The sequence below is a fragment of the Coturnix japonica genome, chromosome 1 (assembly GCF_054131305.1).
Source record: "Coturnix japonica strain WE chromosome 1, WE-NBRP24, whole genome shotgun sequence".
Taxonomy (NCBI): domain Eukaryota; kingdom Metazoa; phylum Chordata; class Aves; order Galliformes; family Phasianidae; genus Coturnix; species Coturnix japonica.
In genome coordinates, this window is record NC_140663.1 from 67,981,091 (window position 1) to 67,996,144 (window position 15,054).

Below are 15,054 nucleotides of genomic sequence, written 5' to 3' on the forward strand. Positions count from 1 at the left end.
CCTTGCTCTAAACTGTCCTTGCAATCCACCTAGAAAGTCTAGTTTCTACAGTGGAAGAACTGCAATTGCCAAACTATGTTCTACTGTGTTCAAGATGTTTATACTACTTAAATCTTAACAAAATTCTTGGAGTACACAAGACCTTCTGTCACCTCCAGGCACTCAAATGAGTTTCACCCTCACAGTAGCCTCACTGGTGGCTTGCTCAGATCCTACGATCTAATTCAGTTCTCCTGGGATCACCGAGAATTTGACAGCACCTTCTTCAGATGTTGCCTTTTCACTTTTCTCTAGTGGACGTCAGGAAAGAACCAGCTTTATCTTCAGCTCCTTACATGGCCGAGAGTGCTTTGGGTAGTAATAAGGTAAAATCTGACTTAGCTGACAGATAAGACAGAATATCCAGCAGCTTAAACACATATTGAACTTCAAGCTGCACCTCTTACACAGTACCTGTTCAATCACAGCTTTGTCTATTAACTGCAGCTTTAATGCTTCTTGCGACTTTTTCACTTATGTTGTTTCATCATCACCTTTTGTGAGTTAACACAAATATTTACCATCAAGCCCGTAAACTGCAGAGTACCTTTCATCATGCAACAATTACTGGTATACATATTGAAATCACAAATACCTGAACACCTTGAAGATCAGTCTCTAGTGTCTTCTTGTGCATCTTGAGTTCATTTTGCCAGACTACTACATCATCTTTTTCCAGGCAGCCTGAGACAGATAAAGAGTAACAGCAGAAGAAAAAGCTATCTGAGCACAAATTTAGTCAGAAAATGCAGAATAAACACACCAAAGGCCAAAACATCATAAAATAAACATTTAAGTACTGTTACCCCCTACAGCCTGTTTTACTGATAAATATGACATATCATGCAGAGCAGATAAACAAGAAACAGTAAACAAGCAATGTCATTTCATAGAAAATGATGGAAAATATTTCCACTGTTCCTTTAAGCAGTGGTTTTGAAATTTTTGAACTGAGCTGCACTCAAGACTATTGGCAGTGCTTGATGCATTGCTTCATTTAGATATTCTTTACCCCCCTATCTTTCTCCTCATTTTACCCCCTTTTTCAGTTGAACCAGAAAAGCACATTAACTCAAGCGTAACGTCTCTCTTATCATATACAGACACCTCACTGCCTTAAGACTGCTGACTCAGAGTATACAAGCTAGAGCAAAATTACTCTTGAAACTGAATAAAATTTTCCCCCATTCAAGAGCTGGAAGAGTCAGAAACCATTTGCAGCATGCTAAGGCCAAAGCATCTGCTATTTATACCACCATAAACTTGCTCTGAGTTGACTGCTCTGACAGTCCATAGAAGATGAGAATTTGGTGAATGCATGTGTAACAAACCACCTCTGTGAAATATCTTTATCAGAGCAAATACCAGAGAGAGCCCTTTTCTCTCCAGGACACTGAGAAGTATTTTTTCCTGTGAAAGCATCAGATTGCTGGTACTAATGTAAAGATCAATCAGTACATACAAATACTGGATCTTCACACAGATCTGGATAAAAATGAACTACACACAGTTATTGCTGACATGGCCTACTCAATTGTAGATTCACATACATCTGAAAAAAATAGCTGTCCACGTGATCTGAGTATTAAAATCCCTTATATCCTATCTACTACAAATACATAAACATATATATATATATATAGTGTAAATTGCAACTAGTAGCTGTGTATAATACTTAGTTTTTTATACCTTCGTAAGTTAGCAGTCACTGAACACATGCAGTCCCATCGACCAGGTGCTGCAAGAGGCCTAACAAGCATACGTGTAACACCCTACCACCCACTGCTGCTGCAGGCCCCTGCCTCACCTGGTTACACCAGATTGCAGACTAATGTCTGAGGTGCTCAAAGGTCGCACAGCAGCATGCAGGTCTCATTCAAATCCAGTTCCAGTAGCAGATGACTGACGTGTTAGATCTCGGTTTGAATCCCTTCTACATGCTTAGTTTTGCCTTAACAGTAACATCAGAACCTGCACATTTCTCTGACAGGGTTCTAAAACACATCTACTGGGCAGGTAAAGGACTCCTGATACAAGTATTCTTTCATTAATATTGATAAGTTTGAATCTCTCTTGAATAGTGATGCAAGCCTGAAATTTTCAAGACTTGGGGCTCTATGGTTTTAGAAGATGTCATCTTCTGGAGCCCTGTGAAGACTCCTGAGGCTGACCATGCAAAATCACCTAATATTTTCCAATCTGAAGGCTAGACACCTCAGTGAAAAGTTCTGGAGCGGACATTATTTGGAAGAGATCAGATGATTTACACATCAACGACATCCCACAGAATTCAAAACCACATCCTTTCCTGCTAGTCAAATTCGGCCATTAGCAACAAGTACATAATCTCAATAAAGTAAACTGTAGGGCTAGAGCAGTAAAGGATAGATAATGAAAACTCTCTGCACTGAGTAACCGCAGGGAGTCTAAACTGAAGATCTAATAATTGGTCTTATCTCTATCAAGGTGCAACAGAATAAGCTGAGAAGTGCAAGAATGCCTGACAAGGCCCCAGGGCTCTTTACAGCTTGCAGTGAAGCTTCATTATTGTGAAGAATTTTAAGGATCATCTCATGTGGAGAGGACAAGAGGAATTTCTTTTTCCTGCCATGCTGCTGATGCAGATATATGCAAGGTGCACTTACGTAGATAAAATATACTTCTCCTTTCATACAAGCCACCACAATGCTGAAGTTTCACTGTTGGGTTCTCCTTTACATGTCTTCTCAGGCATGTAAGCAGCAGGTGCATGAAGAATGGCCCCTGGTTGATCTGAAGGTCAGCTGTCTTGTGGTGCAGGAGCCCAAAGGAAAACTCACTTCAAAGAGAAAACTCCTCCTTGAAGTTCCCATATTTCCATGTGCTCTAGCCAAGCCTTATTCAGGACACATTAGTATATTCCTGCAAGTGTTTAGATTAAGAGATTTACTGGTGCTTATAAGATCACAGCGGTAGCTAACACTTCACCTTCCAAAATGAAGGGAACATTTTGTACAGTGGGAAAAGAAGTGGTCCTTCCTTCCCCAAGCTTTAACATAAGCTGAATACGAGCAGGTAAAAACGCAGGCACACACTTTGTGTCTTTCTATGTACAATGCCTAAGTGTCTGAGCATCAGGTTTATGAAACTTTTCCTCCAAAACCACAGTAGACTCTGAAATACGCAAATGATATGGCATCATAACAAACAGAAGTCCATGTTGCATCACTAATATTAAAAGATCCTTCTTTGTCTTCCAAAACAGTTTCAGTGCATTTAGTTCACATACAATTGTGCTTTGTTCTGATCTAGACCTTCAAGAGCTAGTTTGCCTTTTAACGAAAATGGCAGGGAGACTGCCACAGATGAAGCAGAGCAGTTAAACAGTGAGACTTAAACTGGTCGCACAGTTAGCTTATGGTGGGATACAGCTACCATGTCACTTTTTACATATTCAAAGCATTAGTTCCTTCAGGGTACGTTACAATCAAGGTATACGAAGACATTTAGATGAGCAGGCTGTAGCTGACTGAAACCATGATCTGCAAGCAACACAGTGGAGATCACTTTGAGTTGGCTGTACAGTATAAGGGATGCATCAACATCGTGTTTATGTTTGGCCTTTACAGTATCTCAGGCATGTTGAACCCACAGCCTGTGGACCACATGCAACTGAGCACAGCTCATAGCGCAGCCTGCTTCCTGCCCAGAGCCATCACTGCAGCAGCTCTTCCCCACCAAGCTGAGCATCAGGGCACTATAAACCCCATCTGGGCTGAAACCAGGGCGTGGGGTGCAGTGCAGAGACAGCACAAATTACAGCAAATAAGTTGGTGCACTTTGATATGCTGGCTGAACACAGTCCTGTGAACAGCAAAAAAAATATGAAGCTGTGCTTTCCATTTTGATAAAACCTCATAAAAATGTCTACTGAACATCTTGAGAACTAAGAATTGCAGCCACTGCAAGAGACTGATACGTTGGTTTCACATAAACAAGGTCAAATATCCCTCTAGCTTTGTCTTTATTGCTTTCTTTTTTATTGTTATAATAAAAACATTAAAGAACAAAACACTTTGTTACTTTCTACATACAGTAACTTTATTATACATTTAATAAGGGCTGCTCTGAAAGTAATGTCTCCTCTTTTATTATAATTGCCCACAACATCAGTGACAGATGTTGGTGGTATGGCAGCAGAGGTTGGCCCGTTCTGACAATATTCTATTACATTTCATTGCCACGTGACAGATGGCAGCAGAGGGGCCACCTGACAAAATGCCATCTGACACAAAGGTGTGGAAACAAATTCTTCCACGCAGAAGAAAATGGTAACCACTGACACTTGCTGAACATTTATGGAGACCAAGCAGTGGCTGAGAGCACAGTGAGGTGACAGGTAGTACATCTCAGCAGTGACAACAGTAGGCAACCTCCAGTAGTACAGAATTTTACAAACATGGCATTCAAGCTCTTGGTTCATCACTGGCAAAATGCACAGCTAATTGTGGTGACTATGTTGAAAAGTAGTGTTCTGCAGCTAAGAACTTGCTCGATCACACAGTTATTGTGCTCTTTGTAACTGTTGAAGTTTCCACGGAAATAAATAGGAGGCATTACTTGTGTAGTAACCTAAGTAAATCCTATATATCTACATACAATTCCTCTTTACTCAATACAGCCCAGGCAAGGCAAAAGTTTGAATACTCATGCAGAATCTAGTTCAGAAAACAACAGTAAGCTTTGTTTATGAGGATCATATATCTGTACAGGTAAAAGGGCTTCATTGCCCTTCAATTTTAGGGCATGGTCATTACTAGAATATACATGATTTGACTACCTCTTCCTTCTCCATCAATGTTTTACTGAGCAAGCAGGGCAAATGCTTTAGCACTGAGTCTCAACTGCAGCATCCTATGCAGCAATTAAAGTGAGCTTTCCACAAACAGCAATTCTTGTTTTACGGGTCATCTCTTCAGTTATTTGCAGGAATAGGAATGTTTCAGAAAATCCTTCCTATAACTGTTTTCAAACCAACTACAGCATGGGTCTCTTGTAGAGTTAAAACATATTGACTATAGCTCCGTCAAGCAAATGGTTATGCCACATGATATTGCTTTCAAGTTTACTGATGCTCTCACACAGTTCTGAGCCTTTTTGTGTGTGTGTGTGTGTGTGTTTTCTGATAGGGACAAAAGAGATCAAGTTAGAAGAGATGCTAAGGGAGGTTTGGGTTACCCTACACATCCATTCTCAAGCTGATGACAGATTCTTACCTCTCGTTCTTACCTTGTGATTAAGTTTTATTAGTTGAGACTAGTCAAAGCTTTCAAGTCTAACTTAAATCACCCCAACATCAACCAACAAAGCAAAACGAGAGCTTTATTTACACAACCTACAAGAAATTATTACTGGCAGGTCAAAGCACACAGACAAACATGAATGTCTTAGTGTCATGCCTTGTAGAAACATAGTCCCTAGCACAAACCTAGTAACTTTCAAAACCCAGCAGTTTCACAGTACCACTTTCATTGATCCTGGATGAGGAAATCCACATGGAATAACATTTAAATTGAAAATCTGACCCATAAAGTGACTGACTCCAGAGATCTGCTCTCTGCCAAATGCAGCTTGTCCAAGTTTGCCATCATTCATCCCATCTGTCCTTCCAGTTACACCGTACCAAAAACTTGGTGCCAATAACCCACAGAGGAGCTTGCTCCAGGAAGAGCCCCAGTGCTGCATGCAGAGAGGGCAGATGGGGTTTGCAGCATGCCACAGCATGATCATCCTGAGGAAACCGTAATGTACGGAACAGACAAATGTAGCCAGTGGTCTCCAACCCGTGAAGTGGACTAATGGCACTGTCCTGTCTCACACAGCTCTTTAAGTCCTTGACAGGAGGAAGACTGTGAAAAACTCACATGCTACAGGAACAATGATCAGAAGCCACAAGCAGTCTTTATTTCTGCTGAATGCAAATAGTATTACCATTTGGAAAAGCCAAACTTATCATTTAGAATGTTAACAAAGGATTACAAACTGAGCTGGGTTACAACCTGCAAGTTAGAAGATGTACCTTACAATAAACTAGTTCATTCAATAGGTACATCTAGTTCAATGAGCCTGTTTATACTAAATCCATATTGCTATCTTTATTTCCGTGCTTGAGATAGTAACAGAAAAAAACAAGCTAGAAAAATCACTCAAGTAATCGTAGCCATGTAAAATGCCTATATTGCTCTGGCACGTTCCACCAAGAAATTAGTTCACAATGTTTTGCCTTGAAGGTTACATTTATTACTCACAAGTACAGAAAACAAGTCTAAGGACAAAACATCTGTATTCCAAATCCAGCAGTCTGAGGCATGGAATAAGAATGTTCATCCTGTCCTAAGAAACAGTGTAAAAGTCTATCCAAAGTAAATAAATAATTTGTAAAATGTTACGCAAAGGGTATTTTTCAGTTAAACACTTCTCTCTTAATCCTTTAAGGACTAGAATATCGTTAGCCTAATTTAAGACTATAAGCTATACTTCCTCCTTTCCCTCTGAACAAGGCCCTATCAATCAATGTGCATTCGTTTTGCAAATCAGCCTCTGCGAGTGGCTTGCTTTCCTCTGCAGCTGTACACTAGCTTCAGAGCTGAAGTCAGCTGCTCTAATGCTTGCCACTAAAACACAGAATGTCAATCACTTGCACTACTCACGAGAATTAGCACAACACAAGTCTAATTAGAAACTAAACACTGTATTATCTGCAACGATTTGGAGATGGAGTAAACCGATGCATGTTTTAGGAACCTTTCTTGCTGCACAGTAGTTCATGATAACACCCACCTCACAGCTCATTAGCAAATCAAAATATTATACTGTATAAATACTACTTTGCTCTTTTACATTTTACAGAAGCCCTGAGTCTCAGAAGCTGCCATTACAGCGTATATGTGATTTAGCTCTATTGGAACATTATAGGAAATGGAAAGCAGCCCTGACTGTCCAAAAACAGCAAAATGGCAGCCAATATACTGTATACTTTGGTTCTCTCCCTATAGAAGTAGTCCCAACCAGCTCAAGCCGTTTTAAACTGAAATACATATTGGCAGAACACAAAGAAACCATATACTGTATGCTGCCATACATGAATTCTCAGTACTTCTGCGCTGGATTTTTTTCCTTCTCTTGTTCTTTTGTGCGGAAAACAACATAGCCCACTAATAAGTGTAGAGAACACTAACACGAGCTTCAACTAAAAATCCAGAAGCAAGGAGGAAGAAACCCAGCAAAGAACAGAAGTCAAAGATGCAAATGTTTAACAGCAAAAAAAAAAAAAAAAAAAAAAAAAAAAAGACATGAAAGGATACACAGCTGTTTTCCTGCATGGTTTCTCAAAATGGGAATTGGAGAGCACAAATGCAGACCATGTTCTCACTTGTAGTTGAGATAAACATTTACAAGCTATTCATTTTAAACAGGAAGGCATAACATCAGGACACGACCTTTAATTTCACTGAGGCTGTGAAGGCAAACAACCACAGCTCTGCTGCAATGCAGTTCACATCCAGGAAGAGATGCATAGTATTCCCTGCTTTGTTATTACAGGTGTAGTTGATTTTATATTCAACGAGGAAGGTGCAATTTTATGGCTGTGTGGAAAAATCTTTAAAATGCTTGCGGGTGGATGTCTAATGATGCCAGACTGGTGTTGTAAAACATAATACAAAGATAAAGTGTTGAAGAAATTGCCTATGTGCCAATGAACGAGCATCTAGGTAAATAATCCTAAGCCATACATGCATATATTTGGTGTCATAACACTGTTATTACAGATGTGTACCTTTCTTTTGTTGGTTTAAAAGAGTGCAATTCTGATAGAAGTTGAAAGATACTAACAAAAGATAGCGGAAGATTAATTTACAAAGAAAATGTGCACATTCTGAAAAGCCATAATCTACTTGTAGCTTAAAAGTGAAACAAATTTCTAGCTTGTATAACATTACCTACATAAAAATCTATAAGCAGACTTTTTTTTTCTTTTTTTTTTTTTTAAATGTAGGAAATAAATACAGAAGACACCCCTTCATTTAACAAAAAAGTATATATTTATGGCATTTTCTTATAAAAATGAGTAGGCAAAAAGCCAGGTGATGAGTTTGAACTCTTGTACCCCAACTTATCAGTGAGACTTCTAAGAAAGGCTGAATGATTTGAAACCTTAGGAAGGCACACTGGCTACATGTTCAGTTCTCTACCGCTGGTGTTTTCAGAATTCCTAGTCATTTCTAAACCCCGGATCACAATCTTTAAAGAAACGTTTCCTAATACTCATGACAACCCAGGTCAGAACATGTTAGTTAATCCCTCCTGGAAAAAAAATATTACACATATATATTAAGGATAAAACTATTCCCCAGTCTATAACTGGCTTTTCATCATTAAGGACCTTAAATGGAACCTCCGATTTAGCTTACTTTTACTTTACATCAGGAGAGAAATGAGGATCCCTTCAAGACCTTTATTTCAGGCTTCAAATATTCAGTTCCACCCCAGGCTGTGAGAGAGCACCAAACCTCTGGAACAAGCAATTGCAAAAGCTTGAGAATTCTTTTTAGATAAGTACTAAACCCAAAGACGACTGAGACATACGAACTAACTGGGAGCCATTCAATCCCACTTCTTCACCCACAAGATCAGCTTCCCTGTTAGAAGACAAGCATGGGAGGTATGACAGAAGCATCTTCTGCCTCACCGCTTGGGAGGAAAACAGTTTGAAATCATATGATGAGAAGAACCCATCCAGCTGTTACCAGGTTTCATTTACTACCTAATCCTTGAGCACCTTGTCAAGTTTTAGGAACATGTTTCAGAGTACTTGGACCACAAATCGCCGAAAGCTTGGATTCAGATTTCTAATTCGAAACAAAACTCAGCTTTACACAATTCCAGACAGGTATAGGAATTACCTAAAAGCTTTTGCTAAATTTCCATTGAATCCCAAAAGAGGGTCTGAGATAACTGAAATTACCAAGCCTGATAAATATTAGAATCACAGAAGAGCTGTGGTTATGTTGGATGAAGCTCTTGAAAATCTCTAGTTCAACCATATGAATATTTGAGCACAGCACATTTCTTTGACCCAAATCTATTAAGGGACAAAACTAAACGAAAGAATCTCAGTTTAAAGCAACACTTGAGTGCTGGAAACCAAACTGTAATAATTATCACAGCACATACAATACCAAACTTTAGATGGGTTAGTCTTATGAACAGGGGCTGGAAACATTCAGTAAGGTGGGGGACAGGGCTTTACTTTTTGCAGAAAAAACAGTACAGTCCATGTCCAGTTTAACAAAACACCAGGTCTTGCTACAATGCGTATAAAGCTGTGTGTTCTTCTTTTTGTTCTAAGATTGCTCTCAGGTTATAAACACTACGAGCTGGATTTTTATTTTTTTTTCCTGAAAATTAATTGCTATGAATCCAGGTCATTGTGGCCAAGTGAAAAGCAGCACAGTACAAGACTGAAAAATGAGAATATCAGTGAAGCCTCAAAACACTTTATTAACGGCAACGTCTTAACAAATATGACATATATACCTAACATGTACACGTATGTTTTAGATAGTTCTCTATATCTGATAGTAAACTGTGGTTATTACAATGAGAATGTTAATTTGTCCAAACCAAACCATAAATAATAAATGCCAGCACTTGGAAATCGGATTTGTATGGGTGGATTGTTTTTGCATCTCTGTGGATTCAGTGGCAGGATCAAAGATTAGGAAAGCCAGAAATAAGCTTGATCTGAATACTCCTGAAGTAAAAGCACCTGGCATTGCCAGTACAAGGAAGGGTCTGTTTTCACTGACAACCACCCACATGCCTGACGAGCAGAACACTTTCAAACCAGCTAAAAAAATTAAACATTCATATTCTTCTCTTGCCCTTCCCACAGCAGCCAATTCCTACTTTACCTAATTCTTTGAGTTATGAGTTAGGCGAAGGGAACAGCAAAACCAGCATTTTGAACCTCATTTTTTCTTACTATTCTAATTAAAATTAGTTGAGCTTAACCTCCTTCCCCCAAGCTATGTATCTAAACCTGATTTTCTTTCAGCTTTTCCAAAAGACAAACTGTTTGTTTTAATTTCAGTTGTTCTGAAAGTAATCAAAGAAAACTATACCCATTACGAGTAATGACAGCAAAGAGAAGAGGCAGATCTACTGACTCCTACTGAGGAAATTGTTGACAGCTGTCACATACCGAGTCACTTGATGTTGACAACCGGACATGAACTAACCACAGACAATTCTACTTTTGGTCAAAATTACTGAGAATGCTGTGGCAAGTCAGGTTCAAGCATCTGAAGAGAGCTGCTCTACTTGTCCAAGGGATCACAGTGCTGTGTAATACCAATACCAGAACAATAATCAGGATTTGTTAAAGATACATTTGGGAATCTAGATATGAACAGTCCCTAGAACACAGCTCCCACTCATATGGGTAAGAGGTTAAATACTACAGTCAACAATATGGACAGAAGCAGCCAAAACAAAGTCCCCCTGTCCCCTTAATTTCTGGGAGAAATTCACAGCTAACCAACAATTCATCTGATTTCCATGGAAACAAGATTTCAACTCATGAATCAAAATTGCATGGCAGCCAAAAAATGCCAGAGATTCCAAAAACATTTTTCAACACTGAGATTCTCTAAATAAAAGCTTAATAGTTAAAGAGAATAGAGATAAATTCACTAGGGTCTTTTCCCCCCCCCCCATCATCTACACCATTCTTCTGTTTGATGTAGTACATATCTACCTTGTATACATAGAGTTATATTCTTTGAATTAAATGCCCTTAATAAAAGACATTTTCATATTTTTTAATATTTTAAGAATTTAAAGAGCACAAAGTGTCCACGTAGGGAAAAGACACAGTGGTTCAGTTTTGTGTCTCACCACAAGTCACCTCTGGATCTGGATACAAAACACTGGTACTTTAGTGGGAACAGTTAAATAGATTTTCATTCTATTTTCCAATAGAAACATACTAAGAGCATTCTTGGATTCAGATCTATCACTTCTTTGAATACCTACAAATAATAAATTATTCCTCTATAACACATTTGTAGTAGCTGATTTCCCTAAACAAACGTGGGTCACTGTTATACTTTCACGTTAGTATTAACAAGCCCTTGCAATAAATACTTGCAGTACTATTGAACTTTGGCAGAAACAAAGTTGTGTAATAACTAGATTATTTTGTCTTTTTCAGTATTTCAGTGAAGGAGGTTTTATGAGCGATCCTCCTTCACTCTACATCATTTCTCATCATCTGTGCAATAAAACTGGATCTGCAAATATCCATTCAGACCCAGGTATACAGACTTCTTAAAACTAGTTTTTTCTACCCTACTGGAGCTGAAAGCTAGAGCATTAGTAACTTCCAGTGATCCTTCTGTAGACAGAGGTTGTTTAATTGTGTCTGCTCACCCTAGAAGCGATTCCAGTTCTCATTGTTCACGAGAGGGAACAAACAAAAGCTATGTTATCCTCCCATATCTGCCAGAAGCACACAAACTCAGAAAGGTAACTCAACTGCAAACATCAGCTGCTGTACCAAACATTTACAGGCACAACATAAAATAATTCAGGAAATTTGAGACCCAAATCTGCACAAGGTTTTAAGGAAAAGAAAGCACATGCATTTAGAGTTAAACCCAGGGCTTGACTCAATAGTAACCCAAAGAAAGTGTGGCACACAGTACGTTAAGTTAATAAAAAAAAAACAAAACAAATGTACAGCTACTAAATCTGAAAATTCAAACCTTAAGTTCCTTGTTATAAAAGCCACAAGTGACTTTCTAAGCAGAACTACCCAAACCACTGTCCTTCGTCCCTTGAGACAACCATTTTTCCTTCTCAACTTCCTTGCTCCTTTTGTAATGAAGTACAAAAGTTTAGTTGTCCGGGGCTCACCTATTTTCAGGCAGCTTTGAGCACTCCCCAATCAAGGGATGAGATGACTATATGCGATGAAAGGACAAGGTTAATTCACAATTTCTGGTTGCTGCTAGTGTTTCACATAGCACACGATGAGTAACAACATGAGAGGCCTCTATTCTTCTAAGATATAGTTGGCACAGAAATACAACAAATAGGGGTAACATTCAGGTCATGCTCAAACAGATTATCTTCCTCAGCCTCTTTCAAGCATTATCTTCCTACTTGTCCTCCTCTGGGAGCTGCAGGCAGGTCATCACAACTTCTCTCCTGACAGCTGCTGCTCTGCCCTTCAGGCAAGCACTTGGTGACCAGCCAGGCTAGGGGCTACCATCCCAAAGACACCTACAGACTGGCATTTTCCGCCAGCCTACTTACTCCAGTTTAGTTTCATACACTCCAAGATGTAATACCATCACCTGCATCCTGTTATGCTGAAACAGAACTAGCTCACACCATGCCGAAGACCCACTGAAATGCCTGTTGGCTTCATTCTGACCTCCTCATATCTGACCAAGGCTGGAAGCCCACGAGGTATCAGCTGTCCTCATACTGCAGTCCTGCTGCTCCCTATTGAGTTACACTCATGAATACATTCCTACCAACCCCGTTGCTCACTGTCCTCATTTCACTACGGCCTCACCACACTGCAGTGATAGTGCTGCTGTCTCCATGCTCCCACCACCCTGAGATGCTGCTGATAGAGCAAATACAGTTATTGCAACCAGTAGCTGAAAAAATACCTGTCAGTCTGCCATTCCTGCAGTGGGCACTTACTATTAGATGTTGAATTTACTCAAATCTTGTTGCATATTTTCTCCTGTATCCTGGCAATCTCTCTGTAGCTGTACATACACCTCTTTTTTTCAGAAGAACGGCTGCACACAGCACTGAGCCTCTCGTAGTGATGATTTGCATGCTCCTTCCAGTACATGCTCAGTACTGGTGCACTATCACAGCAGCACCCCCCGCCCTTTTATCTCTGTCTTGGATTCACTTTTCTTGCATTAACTCAGACCACAGCCTGCTCACTGCACAAGTGGCGATCATTATTTCACTCCCTTCCCTGGACATTTCAAGCTGTTCTTCATGATCTTTGCTTCATTCCTCTAGGGTTAGATGTCTTTTTCTCAGCAATTCCTCCTATAAAGTGGAATCACATGTCCCACAAATGATCCTGTCTCTAATTCGGAAATCTTTTATGTCTCTGAAGCTACATGTGCATGCCAGAATTCTCAGCTCCACGATGCAAGCATCTCTTCTGTTTTTTGCTTCTGGGATTTAAAGAGAAGTATCCCTCTGCTACTTTGGCTGTATATTTTCCACAAATATTTTTCTCAGCTGTCTCAGCTGTTTGCATATTTGCTCCTGGCAATTTTATTTCACTTTCATTCCGTCCTGTGAAAATGTAGAACAGCTGTATCTTCATTTTGCCACTTTTATTCCCGTTGCCAAGATCACATGCAACAATAATTCTTCATATACATGTGAAATCCCCATGGCCTGCAAGACTAGTATTTCTAGTGGTCCAGTTCCTTGTAGGGGGGTTTAATGTGCCCATCTCTAGTTGCTGATAATCTGATTTTTCTCTCTCTGTGTGTCTCTCTCAGCCTGTCTGATGCTAACCATCTTTCCACACACCGTATGCTATGTATATAACACACTGAGATTTCATCTTTTTGAAGCCCACCTCTGAAGAACTCAAAATACACATTAGTACATATTGTATGTAGATTTATCAATGAGGCACAATGAGAATAATAATAATTAAAAAAAAAAAATCTACTTTTTCTGACTGGCAAATGATTTTCCTCTTCTCAAGTTCCAGTCGGGTTGCCACAGCCAGTGACAGGAGGTTGCTCTGACAAGTGTGGCAAACACCTCCAAATCCTCTGAAGTCACCCTCACCTCTCTTGTCCATTAGTAACGTACTACATCTCTTTTCCTACATTTGCAGTCACTACGTTAAAGTAAACCACAATATTCTCTAACAGAGAGCATCCTAAAAAAAGTGACAGTGACAGTCAGTTGGTCCCAATTAAAGGTAAACACCTTTGCTTGACAATTTCTGGAAGCTCTGCTTGCGCCTAACAAATCACCGAGCAGAACAATTTTCTCTTCTGCAGCAGCACAGCTTCTCAATTCTGCAGCAAGCAACCCATCTCTCCATTAATTCATGCCTCTAAGAGCTTCTCAGCTCCATAAACAGTAGGATTATGTTTTAATCAGGTCTGTAAGCTCTGTAAAATAGTCAGAAGTTCTGCTCAGGGAAGATGCTGAAAATCTGTCCCTCCTGTAGCACTGAGGTGCTCCACAGGTACCTAACGCCTCAATTCCTCCTGCTGAGTAGTTCTGTTGAGCCACTGCCAAGGGTGTGTGCCTGCGGGGCACTGCCTCATTGTGCTCCTGGACTCCAATTTCACACCCAGAAGTGGCGGTTAGTATCTCCTAACACCAAGCACTTCCAAATGGGTCACATGTAATAGCCCCCACAAGGAGGGACTCAGGACAACAAATTCAGCATTCGCAGGTCAGCAACAATGCTACATTTCCAAGAAGCAAAAACACTACCTCGAGTTCTTAATAGAATAAATGAAAATACTGCAAACAAAGATGCAAGAATGGAAACTGTTCTGAGAGATTACTACATGCTTCATTTCACTTAGCCACTATCACCAAGACACAATGCCAAAAAACACCTCACATGTAACAGGCTCGTTCTCAGAACTGCAGTTCCGGATTCAGTCCTCCACTGCCTCTTCTGGAAGCGTAAGTGACAGTCAGTTTTAAAGGCTAAGATTTGAGACTGATGCAGGCCTCTCCTTTTGCAAATGCAATTTGAAGGCTTAAAATACTTGTTGCTAAAAATATGATAATAGAAGTGTTCCGGTCTTGTGCTATAATGAACTGCAGGCTCGATTGTCTGAAGGAGTAAAATTACATTGACGAGATGGGATCAAAGACAAACTAAGAATCAGACATTTCCTCTTGAGGGGAAAAATTTTAGGAGGGTCACGCTTTTTAAGCAGTCCC

The 15,054-nt window shown here is 39.8% G+C and overlaps 1 long non-coding RNA gene across 15 annotated transcripts in view; it reads right to left on the reverse strand.

The window, feature by feature from the left end:
- The window catches only part of LOC146762491 (uncharacterized), a 195,860-nt gene that overhangs the window by 55,658 nt on the left and 125,148 nt on the right, over positions 1-15,054 (reverse strand). For 14 of the 15 annotated variants that reach the window (XR_014936693.1, XR_014936685.1, XR_014936688.1 and 11 more), the window contains one exon: positions 635-723. The exons of the other annotated variant lie outside the window; for it this stretch is intronic. This is a non-coding gene — a long non-coding RNA (uncharacterized LOC146762491). The remainder of the gene's footprint in view (positions 1-634; positions 724-15,054) is intronic. 15 annotated transcript variants of the gene reach the window in all.